This window comes from Lissotriton vulgaris, chromosome 7 (genome assembly GCF_964263255.1).
Source record: "Lissotriton vulgaris chromosome 7, aLisVul1.2, whole genome shotgun sequence".
NCBI classification, from domain to species: Eukaryota; Metazoa; Chordata; class Amphibia; order Caudata; family Salamandridae; genus Lissotriton; species Lissotriton vulgaris.
The window spans coordinates 1336249588-1336261653 of NC_141695.1; positions in this window are offsets into that span (position 1 = coordinate 1336249588).

Here is a 12066-nt window from a genome sequence, read left to right on the forward strand (position 1 = left end):
AGTGGCTCTAAAATCACCTTGCCTCCTAGTGACCATGATACTCCTCTCTTTGCTCCAACAGGGGTCCCAAACCTTTGCCCTATAAGTATGGGTAGCAGTGACATCGATATACTTGCTAAAATGGAGGTTCTTTTCAAGACACTTTTGCTACCGGTCCTGGAAAGAACCAGGCTGATGAACTTAAAATTAGATGGTCGAGAGACTCTTGTAACCACCAACTCCTGCTTACTTAAACAATTGGTGAACGACCAAGTCACACTACAGGCCTCTGCCACTGCTAGTAATACTAAGACCCAGGGGAATAAACCTTGTTCCACCCAGGCTCCCTCTTATGTTAGGCAGTCCCATAGTAATCCTTCTGGAGAGGGTCCTAACATCTGTGCTGTTCCCAAACCATCCATTACCACTGTGGCTCGCCCACTAACACATAAGAAGGCTAGTTCTAAATCTAATGGCTCGGTGCAGCCAAGTTCCTCTAAAATAGTACCCAACACGCAGGCCCAGACCCCCAACAAGGGAGTGCCCAAACCTCCCCCCCAACCAACAGGGACCTTCAGTGTTGCAGCCGGGCGTGTAAATACCAATTCCACCCAACCTCCAAGGAAAGTATCGAAAAGGGGACCACCACCAGCGGACTTGCCTATAGATGCTACACACTATACTATTGTTCTTACAGGCGTCGCACCTCTTAGGGAGGGTCATTCTGAATCCCATGGTGACCTTATGAATAAAGTCGCCTTTTGGTTAAATAAAAATTGTCCCCTCCCACCCTCTTCTTCAACTAAGATCTTGACTGTTCGCAGAGTAGATCGGGTGGGCTATTGTAAGAAGGACTTAGAAGGCGATTGCATTCTCATAAATTTTCGGGATCCATGGGTGGTAGACTACATTCGTAGAGAGGCATGGTTTGGGAGGTTGGGGGATGTGCAATCCCTGGGATTTAACTATTTTTATCCTAAGAGACCCGTTGTTCGTCGTCCCAATTGCATTCCAATGCATAGATATGTAGGGAGGAACATGGTAGAGAGGGTACCCAACTCCCCTTTCTACCCCTGTTTGTCCAATCGGTTCGAATCCTTGTCTGGTCTTGAGGGAATTGACTGACTGCATCCTGTCAAAGGGTTAGTTAACTTATATACTGAAGCCAAAAGTACCAACTCGGTGGGTTACGATTTAGACCAGGGTACTGATGAGGGTGTTCCAGGGAGAGGAAATGACACCGTAATTCCAAATTCACCCAAACAGCTACCTGACATTCCATTGAGACTAGTCACATCTATCGAGGAGGAATTGGGTGCCCTGGAGTCTACTCCATCTCCTAGTCTAATTGGACCACTTAAAGTTGCCTCCTGGAACATAGCGGGATTAAAGGGTCGAATTGATTCAGAGGATTGGGCAGTTTTTATAGATTCCTTTGATATCATTCTCTTCCAGGAGAGTTGGGCCCCCGACCCCATATACCGATCAGGGTATTTGAACTTTTTCAAACCGGTGATCCAGGGCCCTAAAGGGAGAGCCTCCGGAGGACTAGTGGTCTGGGTAAGACAGTCCATTGGGTATAGACCGATCGAACTCACAGTGGCTAATCCTGACCTATTAGGAATCAAGCTTAGTAGGGCAGACAAACGGGTCATAGTAATTATAAATATCTATGCCCGTGGACGCCCAGGTGGTCGTAGGCAGATCATCATGGATGATTTAGATCTGCTACTTGATGAAATAGGAAGGGATAGTTTCATTTTTATAGCCGGGGATCTAAATTGTTCATTTGAACCAGTGTTTAGTGTGGACAAGGACTTGGGGGTAGTGGAAGATTCTGTTTGGGACGTTCCGCCATTATCTTTAGAGAAGGGTGTGAAGGCTACCGAAGCGGCACTTCTCTGGCTAGGGCTGTGTCTGGAACGAGGTTTTAGAGCAGTAAACGGGCGCACGCAATCTAACAAGGCAGGACATCCTACCTTTAATAATGGGGTCAGCATGAGTAGAATAGACTATATTTTAATTAAAATAGAATTCTGGTCAATGGTGATTGACATGGAGGTCGTGGCTCGACCAGAGAGCGACCACAACCCCCTATAGTTAACCTTGGAGATTGAAGGGGATAGAGGCGAACCTCCTAAAAATCTCTGTCTAACGTCTGAAGCCATTCTGACAAATTACAGAAGAAGAGTTAGATGGTCTAGGGTAGTTGAAGACCCTTCCATACTTAACGGTATAGAAAAGGAAGTCTCGGTCATACTAAAACACATGAAAGCCCTCCCACATTCCTCGGGGGGTACTTCTCAGATTAGCGACCTCCATGACCAGTGCTTTTCAAAACTCAAAATCCTACTAACACAATCATTTAACCCAAAGAAAGAAAAGGTATTAGGTCAACAAAACACATGGTACAATAAGAGCTGCAGGGAAGCACATAGCAGTTTGATTAAGGCGATTAAAACTCGTGTTACCAGTGATATTAAAACAGCGCGGCAACTATATAAAAGAGCCCAATGGGCCGCCAAGAAAGAATGGGCTGAGCAGCTCTGGTCAGAGCTCCTCAAGGCGTGCCAATCATCTAATCAAATCAGGTTTTGGGAAACCGTTAAGTGGGGCCTGAATCCTGACTCCAGAACTCCCGTTAATCATGTTCCTCTTGCTGAGTGGGTGGCTTTCTATTCCTCCCAGTTCAGGGCTTCAAACACAGAGAATTACATAGAACACACGAAGGTAGCATCCTCATCCTCCAACTCTTGCCCTTCCCTAGTTTTTACCCATTCCGAAGCTGAGCTGGCTCTTAGTGCGGTACAATCTGGAAAAGCTCCAGGAATGGATGCAGTACCGGCAGACCTTTTTAAAATTAATTTACACATCTGGGTCCCCTATATAACTATGCTTATTAATGCTATTGCCAAAGGGGCAAGGATCCCAGTCTCTTGGAAAGGGGCGGAGATCTTACCCATTTTCAAAAAAGGTGATCGTTCGGTACCGGGTAATTACCGCCCGATCAGCTTGATCGATACAATCCAAAAAATAACTGCTAGGATGATCCTTGTAAGAATTCAGGGGTGGATGGAACAGGTCAACATTTTATCTCCAATGCAAGCCGGATTTAGATCTGGAACTAGTACAATAGATCAGGTCTTCAGACTAACTATGTTTTACTGGAAGGTTGTCCTGTTAGGTGGAGGAGTAATTTATGCCGCCTTTGTGGATCTCAAGTCGGCCTTCGACCTTGTGCCCAGGGAGAAAATGTGGAACGCTTTTAATTCAATGGGCATGCCGCCAGAACTCTTGAACTTAGTAATTAGATTACATGAGGACAATTTTGCCAGGGTGAGATGGGGAAAGCAAGGGCAGGTGACTGACAGCTTCCCAGTAACACGTGGCGTCCGTCAGGGTGTGTGCTGGCCCCTACCCTCTAGTAGTTGAGTTCTTTGTTGATACCCCGACAGATGCACCAACCTTGGGAGGAACTAAGTATCTGATGCTAATTTTTGCTGACGACACGTTGCTCCTCTCAAAAACTCGAAAAGGGTTACAGACCGCACTCAATAGATTTGACGAGTTCTGTAGGGATAATGATTTACAAATTAATATTAGCAAGACTAAATTTATGGTCTTTAGCAAAAATCGCCCCATCAAAAGCTCAGTCAGTCTAAATGGTGCCTGCATTGAACAAGTTGAGGTAATGACTTATTTGGGTGTGACGTTAGACTATTGCCTCAGTTGGAAACCCCAGATTGAGGCATTATACCTTAAATTTGCACGTCTCACGGGTTGCTTAATTCAGGAGCACAAGGAGTCCTATACCAAACGTATTGCTCCAGTACTTAAGATCTACGAAGCCAAAATTAATGCAGCCACACTGTATGGTGCTGACCTTTGGGGTTTTAAAGATCTAACCCTTCTGGCCAAAGCCCAAAATAAATTCTTGCAGAATTTGATAGGTCTTCCCCAATCTACACCTACCAAACCCCTGTTATTAGATCTGGGCGTCAAGCCCATTAATGAGTTGGCCCGAGGATTTGGACTTCTCCAGATCTTAGCCTATTTGCCAGCGAACTAGCTGAGATAAAAGCAACATGGGGCGCTTCAAAAATTGCATGGTTGAGGGAAGTGAAAATGGTTTTAGAAGAGATGGGTCTCAACCACCTTTGGGTCTCTCCGGGTACCTCTTTGTTCCCTTCTAAACAGGATCTTAAAGATTTGTATTGGGCCTCAGTTAAACACTCATCTGTAGTCCAGTCAGACGATACTTCTAGTTTAACAGGCCTTTTCTTGACCCATAAAGTGACCCCCTCTTTGGAAACCTATTGGGATGTGATCACTAAGACCCTCGACCGGAAACTATACCATCAGTTCCGAGTCGGGTCTCTACCCATTAACTCCTTTACTACTAAGTGGTCCGCCAATTCATGTGATTCCTGCCCTTTCTGTTCAATCCACCCGGAGAGTGTGGGCCACTTTCTCTTCGCCTGCCCTGCTTACCATGTATCTAGACTGAAATGGATTAGGCCCATTTGTTGTAGGCTAGGAATTAAAGGGAGTGCTGAAGCCCTGAAGATATTCCGCACTAATACTTCTGAGCTGGTAGTGGTTGGCCTTGCTAAATTTCTTGGGTGGGCATTTGGTCATTCGCACCAGGAACCCAAATGTAGTTTAATCTTGAAATGCTTTTAACAAAAAATGATTGTTATTGTATTTTTGTATTTCTAAAAGTCTTACCATACTGTTTAATATTCCTTTTAAAAAGTTGATTGTAATGATGGGCTTTTTGGCAAAAATTTTATGTCCTTGATATTCCTGTCTTTTATGATTTTATTATCGAAATAAAGACTTATGAACTGAACTGAACCGTGTGCAGGACTACCGTACAAAAGAGAACATTCTTCAGAAAGCCCGGCAGTTGCACCTCATATCCTTCAAGAGTCAAACGCCAGTCCTATATCAGGATCTGTCAGCACTCACACTACAGAAGCCTGTTACAGCGCATCTCCAACAGCGCAAAATACCTTACAGCTGGGGTCACCCATTTCGCATAGTATTCAAACTTGACAATAAGCTTTATCAGCTCCGCTCAATGAAAGAAGCTTGTCGCATACTGGAGATCGACCCACCAATGGAGGAGGACGGACCGTCGATCCGGCCTGAAGGAGCTACGGCCTCGGGATCCCAGTGGCGCCATGAAGGCAGGAGACGCTGTGTCAGGAAATCCTCTGCGACCGAGATCAAGGATGGCCAAAGTGCCGCAGTGGAAGCAGTCGCTGCAGACCTGGTCCCGACTCAACCCAGTTGACTTTAATGGCTCCCTCATTTGTGGTTTTGGACTGTTTGTTTTTCTTGCTGGGCCGTCGGCGGGAGGGGGGAGTGTTCCGAGTTGAGCGAATTAACCTGTGTTAACACATTCCTGATTGCCTATGAAGGCGATGGACTATGGACTTTTGAACTTTGTTTTTTTTTAGGGAAAGTGGGGAGGGGAAGGGGGGTGTTGGGGGAGTTGGGAGTGGGTTGTCATGGAGGGAAGGACTTGTGGGGGGCAGGGATGGTTGATGGTCCACCGAGTGTTTGGGTCTATGCTAGGTCTCCGCCCTTGGGCCCTTTGGTGCATATTGTCCTATGAACTGAGACGCCTTGTGATTTCAGAGCACCTCCTTTGCTGATCAATTACCCCTTAGGATAGATGCCGGTCACAGAACTTAAAATACTCACACTTACTGTACGAGGGCTAAACAACCCAGTGAAGCGCAGGGCAGTCCTGCTATGCTTAGATCAATCCCAGGCCGATATCTGCCTTCTACAGGAGACACACCTCTTACAAAAGGATTGTCAGCGTCTCAGGTCCCGTAAATTTACCCTTCAATTTTTCTCCTCGAATCCCACCAAGACGGCGGGGGTTGCTGTACTGGTGGCCCAGAAGTTTAGGGGCAAGGTCCTACACAAAGCGGCAGAGATCAGGGGGAGGTTGTTGTCTTATAGGTTTTCAGTGGGTGACACTACGTTTACAGTGGGTACTGTGTATGGTCCCGACAAGGGTCAGGAGCAGTTCTTTCATAGGGCTCTCACGGAGGTTACGACTACAACTGACCACCACAATATACTAGGAGGAGACTTAAATTTAGTGCTTGACAATGTTTTAGATAGGTCGTGTCAGCGCGTCTCCCAGACGGGTGCTCTCTCCGCGGAAGACCTATCCCACCTAGCTGGTTTAGGTTTTCAGGATCTGTGGCGTAGCGTTCACCCGGGCGAAAGGGACTATTCCTATGACTTGAATAAACACAAGAAATATGCGCGCCTCGATTACCTGCTTGCGTCTATGCGAGCGCTGGTCACCAAGGTAGACATGGGGGTAGCTTCCCTTTCTGACCATGGCCCTGTGACAGTGGTCCTCTCTCTTCCCGCTCTGCAACGAGCACGCAGGGTTTGGCGCCTCAGGAAGACATTGTTACATAGGGAGGAGGTGACCACCAAGATACAGCGCATTATTTCAGATGACCTCTCACATAACAGCAACGCAGACACTACACTTGCCACACAATGGGCTGCGCTGAAGGCTGTACGGGTCACAGAGGACCATGATATTGCACCCGCCTTCAGCAACTTCTATGCGGATCTCTATTCTGCAGACCCTCTTGCGGATCGGGATGAAACTGATTTCCTGGCCTCTGTTCCCCTCCTGTCCCTTTCACAGGACCAGGCAGACCAACTGGAGCGCAATATTTGGGCAGAGGAGGTCATTTCAGCTATCTCCCACCTTAAATTAGCGAAATCACTGGGTCCGATAGTTTCCTGGCGAGCTTCTACAAAATATTCTGTGCCTAGGATGCTCCTCCACTCACGTGCCTCTTTAACTCCTTTTCGGAGTCGGGAGAGATCCCTGGAGAACTCTTGGAGGCCTCCATTGCCGTTATACCTAAACCAGGGAAAGACCACACGCTATGTGAGGCATACCGACCTATCTCTCTACTCAATGTAGATCTTAAACTTTATACGGGAATCTTGGCAGCCCGATTGGCACCGCATATGGGAGTCCTTGTCGACCCGGACCAAGCTGGGTTCATACCAGAGAGTCAGACCTCCGATAATACTAAAAGAGCCTTCCACCTTATAGAAAAGGCCACTCGCACAGTAGGGGAATACATGATGCTAGCCATCGACGTGGAGAAGGCATTTGATAGGGTCCAATGGCCCTACCTGGAGAAGGTTCTGGGGCAGGCTGGGCTGGGCCCGAAGTTCTGCACCTGAGTGATGAACTGCTACAGATTCCTGTCGGCCACAGTGCGGGTTAATGGATATACCTCTCCCCGATTTGCTATTGAGAGGGGCACGAGGCAGGGGTGCCCTTTGTCGCCCCTACTCTTCACTCTCTATATGGAACCACTGGCGCAGCGCATGAGACTTGACCCGCGGGTGACAGGGATTAAAGTGGGGGGCTATGTCCACACAATCAGCTTATATGCTGACGACGTTTTGATCTCGCTCTTCCGTCCAATGGACTCCCTCAGTGTGTGTCTTGACGACCTGGAGGCCTTTGGCCGCGTATCCGGATTCAAAGTTAACATGTGCAAGTCCGTGGCCCTCGACCTATCCCTGGAAAAGTCCACCCGGGATTCATTGCAGGCTCTGTTTCCCATTCAGTGGGCGACGGACGGGGTTCCGTATTGGGGGATTCGGCTTGCTCCTTCCCTGTCGGAGACCGTTAACCTCAATTATACCCATCTACGACAGAAAATACGGCACGAGCTGGGGAGGTGGAAACACTACCCATTGTCGTGGCTGGGTAAGGTCGCGGCGGTCAAGATGACTGTTCTCCCCCAAATTGTTTACCTTTTTCACACAATTTCCCTCCACCCACCTCAGGGATGGATAAAGCAGATGCAATCTGAGCTGGTGCAGTTCATTTGGAATGGGAGGAAACCACGCATGAAGCTGCGGCTGGCGATGTTGCCCCCGAACAGGGAAGAATTGGAATTCCGGAACTGGCGGCATACTTCCAGGCTGCTCAACTATGCTTCTTAGTGGAATGGAGTAGGTGGGAATCTGGAAAACACTGATTGTTTCAAGACCAAGCCATTGCAGAGCAACCCCTACAGGGGATTCCATTTTTAAGCAGACAGCATAGGCCCCTTAACTTGTATGCCTCTCATGTCACAAGAGTGCCGTTGGAGGTTTGGGATCGTACGAATGTGAGCCATGAAATTACAACCTTTCCGTCCTCCCTTTCCCCTATTGTGGACAACCCGGAGTTTGCACCTGGGATGGACTTGGCTGCCTAAGCGAAGTGGAGACCTGCGGGCTGTCGGGTAGTATACCACATGTACACGCCGGAAGGAGTTATCCCATTTCCCCAGTTTCGACAAGAGTTCGGGCTGCCAGAGACGGAGTGACTCTGTTATTTACAAGTGAGACATTGGGCACTCAGTGAGCAAGTGCGCCCCACGGCGGACAGACATCTCACTTTTTATGATCACTGGTTAATCACACGTCGAACTGATAAACAACTGATCTCGGACCTTTATAAGATGCTTCAGAGCAAACACATACACACCTACAGTGCTGGTAGGGCGCGCTGGAAGAGGGAACTAGGCAGGACACTTTCACACAAGGAATGGGAGGGGGTCTATTATAGAGCGCGACACTCAGCGTACCACATGGGGCTTACAGATACCCTTACAAAGATAGCGACTTACTGGTACTATACCCCAGAACGCCTACATGAGATGGATCACACCAAAGACGCAATGTGCTGGCGCGGCTGCGGCCGGGTGGGCACATTGGTGCACTTGCTCTGGGAATGTCCACAGCTCCTGGGGTACTGAAAGCAGATATTAGATGAAGTAAACTCCCACTTTGATACAGAGATCCCACGTTTCCCTTCGTATGTACTTCTAGGACTCCCAAACCCTCTTATGTACCCGCTGCGCTCCCGAAGGGGCCGATTGATAGCTATTGTATTGGGGTCAGCGCTGCAGAACATCCTGGCGCATTGGCGCTCCACACATGCTCCCACACATCAGGGATGGCTTCACTGCCTTTGGATGGTGCTCGGAATGGAAAAACTCTTGTTGTCAAGGGCGGGAGAGAGGGCCAAATACTCAGAGCTGTGGTGGCCCTTTCTGTCTTTGCTGGCCTCCGAATTTAATGAGATCACTTGCCCCCGGTACCTCCGACTATTACGTCTCACAGATACGGGGTAGGAGTATGCTGTTGGAGAGGATGGGGGCTGGTGGTGGACACTCGAATGGTTGAAGGTACTTGGTGGACGTGGACCATGGGGGGGTGGGTGGGTTTGGGGTGGGGGGAGGTATTTGTTCTATAGGTTTTTCCTTTGTATTCCTTTTCTTGTTTCTTAGAAGTTTGTAAGATTGCATGTCTCAGCCTAGGTTGGTCTAAAGTGGCACTTAAACAAATGTTCCTTGTCACTCTTGTTCCCTACCTAGGGGATGTCTAGATGGGCACTGTTGATGTATGTAACTGGCGTTCAGCTACAGTGCACTCCCTTATTCCTTAAATAGGTCATACTACTGAACTTGGAACATTGCATAAGAGCTATTGCCTCCAGAGACGTCTTACGGCCATGTGACCTCCAGCTTCTTTAATGAATATGAGTATTAGCACTTAGTTTCTTTCAGCACCCCTCCTCCTTTTTGAAACGCGGCCGGCCGTGCTGGGTTGTAGGCGGCTTGCTGTGTTTAAAATCTGAAGCTTTGTTACTTTCACTGATCTGATTGCACAACTGAACTTTTCTCTGGCCGGCCCGCTGGGTTGTAGGCAATTTTAATTGTGTTCTTTGCTCTATATTCTGTCAATAAAACAGATTTAATAATAAAAGAGAGGACTGCAGGCTGGTAGTGAGTTAACCCTACCATAATACGCAGGTACCTCCTGTGTGACTGAAGGATCGGTAGGCTGAAATACACATCTGTCAGAGACTCTGGCAAGGACTGGTGGCAGGGTAGATGAAGTAATAGAGCATTGGGTACAGAGCTGCCCCAAGATCACACACAGGGAAAAAAGGATCCACAGGGGAAGCTCTGCACATGGGAACACAATGGTCAAAGCTCAGAAAGAACAGGCACTCAAGAGGTAATTTGACATTCAGACTAACGCCCAGGACAGATGTGCAAGATAACAATAAAGGGAATGTGAGCTAACACACTCTGGAACGCCACACGTTAAGGCTGAAGCTTAGTAAATACCGCACCCACAATTAATGTCACAGGTACTGACTGGTAATACCCACCTATAGGATATATATGCAAAGGCCGGGTCTGTGGAGCTGACACCTATGGTGGTATTAAAAAATAACTCAAAGACAAAACTCACAGTGGACAAGACACACCACCTAGGTTGTCAGCTGTGCACATGGATCCTGGTGATCAAACAGGAACATGCAAGGCGGCAATAGCAAGGGTGTAGAACTAAATACACAGCCACAATTGACAAGGAGCTAGCCAGGTGGAGTGTTTAACAGGAAAGAATGGAAAACAAAGGGCACACTTGGCAGAAAGCAAGTAACAACCACACAAAGAAAGTAGAAGCTAAGACACCAGGAATAGGAACAGAGCAAACAAAAAAATGGAACAAAGGGGAAGGCAAAGTAGGCAGGCACAGAGAAAAGAAAGGGTAAATACAAGAGGAGAGAGATTCCAAAGTTGCACTTAAAGTGCTGGCTTGAAATTCAAGGGAGCGCTGTAGGCAGTGCTAGTTCAGGTACAAAGGATTTAGCAACAGCTCAGGAACAGGAAACCATGAATACCTATAACTCAGGAACTCAGCTAGAACTAAACACACAGCCACAATAGACAAGGAGATAGCAAGGAGGAGTGCCTAATAGGAACAAAGGGTAAACAAAGGGCCCACTTGGCAGAAAGCAAGCAATAACACACTCAAGCAAACTGAAAGTTAAGACAGCAGAAAGATTAAGGTGGCAAACTAGAAACTGGTACTGAGGTAATTGAGAAGAAATACAGGGACTAGAAAACATGTAACTACTGAAAGAGAAAACAGCAAGGATCAAGGATGCACTAAAATAAGGAATCAAAATAGCAATGTAGGCAGTGCTAGTTCAAGGAACAAAGGAAAAAGCTACAGCCCAGGAATGGGAAACAAGTAATAACTATAGCACAGGAACTCGGAAAACAAGAGGTAAGTCAAATTGGAAACCTTCTACAATGACCAAGGCTGGACTGAAGGAAACTGGGATTTAAAAGACCTTACTGTGCACACATGCATCAGGAGTGAGCAGGCTAGCACCTGTCAGCCACAGGTGTGCGGAAATCCTCCACCCTTCCTCGGCCTGTGGGGGTGGAGATGAAGTGATCAGCAGGGAATGCTAGGTAATGGTGTTTTCAGCACGAGCAGACTGGCTTCCACAAAACCTGGCATGGATCGACAAGGGATGGGAATTTCTAAGTGCCCAAGATCCTGGAATCAGTATTTGTATACAGTGGAATGTTTGGAAGCTTATTGGAATGCTGGAAAGTCCCACAGTTATGCCCCAGGTGGTGGGCATGAGAGTGCAGTTAGGAAATCGTGACAGTGTCCTTCAAGACAAGTGACGCTACCCAGTCTCATGCCTCCAGTCCCAAAAGAACATGAGAGAATGACATGATCTTTAACTTTTTTTTCCTTGGGGAGGTAAAAGTTCAAGAGTCTAAGATCTTGGAAGGAAAACCACCCTTCTTGGGAACCAGAAAGTACCAAGGGTATCACCATTGACCAATTTTGTGCTCTTAAGTATGCAAAAATGTGATGGATGGAATGCTTGAATTAATCTTAGCAACTTGTAATTATTTGGGCAGTATCCCAGTCCATCATTCTTTTACACAGCATGCCACATAAGTGTGATCCATATCTAATCAGTCTTGACCCTGCTCCAAAGGAACTATCCAGACTCAAGTGTCAGGAAAGGTCCTCCCTGAACAGAGACACATGCACCTGAAGACCAGTGTTGCTCTCATTAGGGCTCATCAGTTGGGTATTACTTGGGTCCAGTGGAACAATGTACAGATGACCCATGTCTGGGCATACGCGTCACACTTAGGGCAGCAGACTTAATTATACATGAAAGTGATGGATGAAATT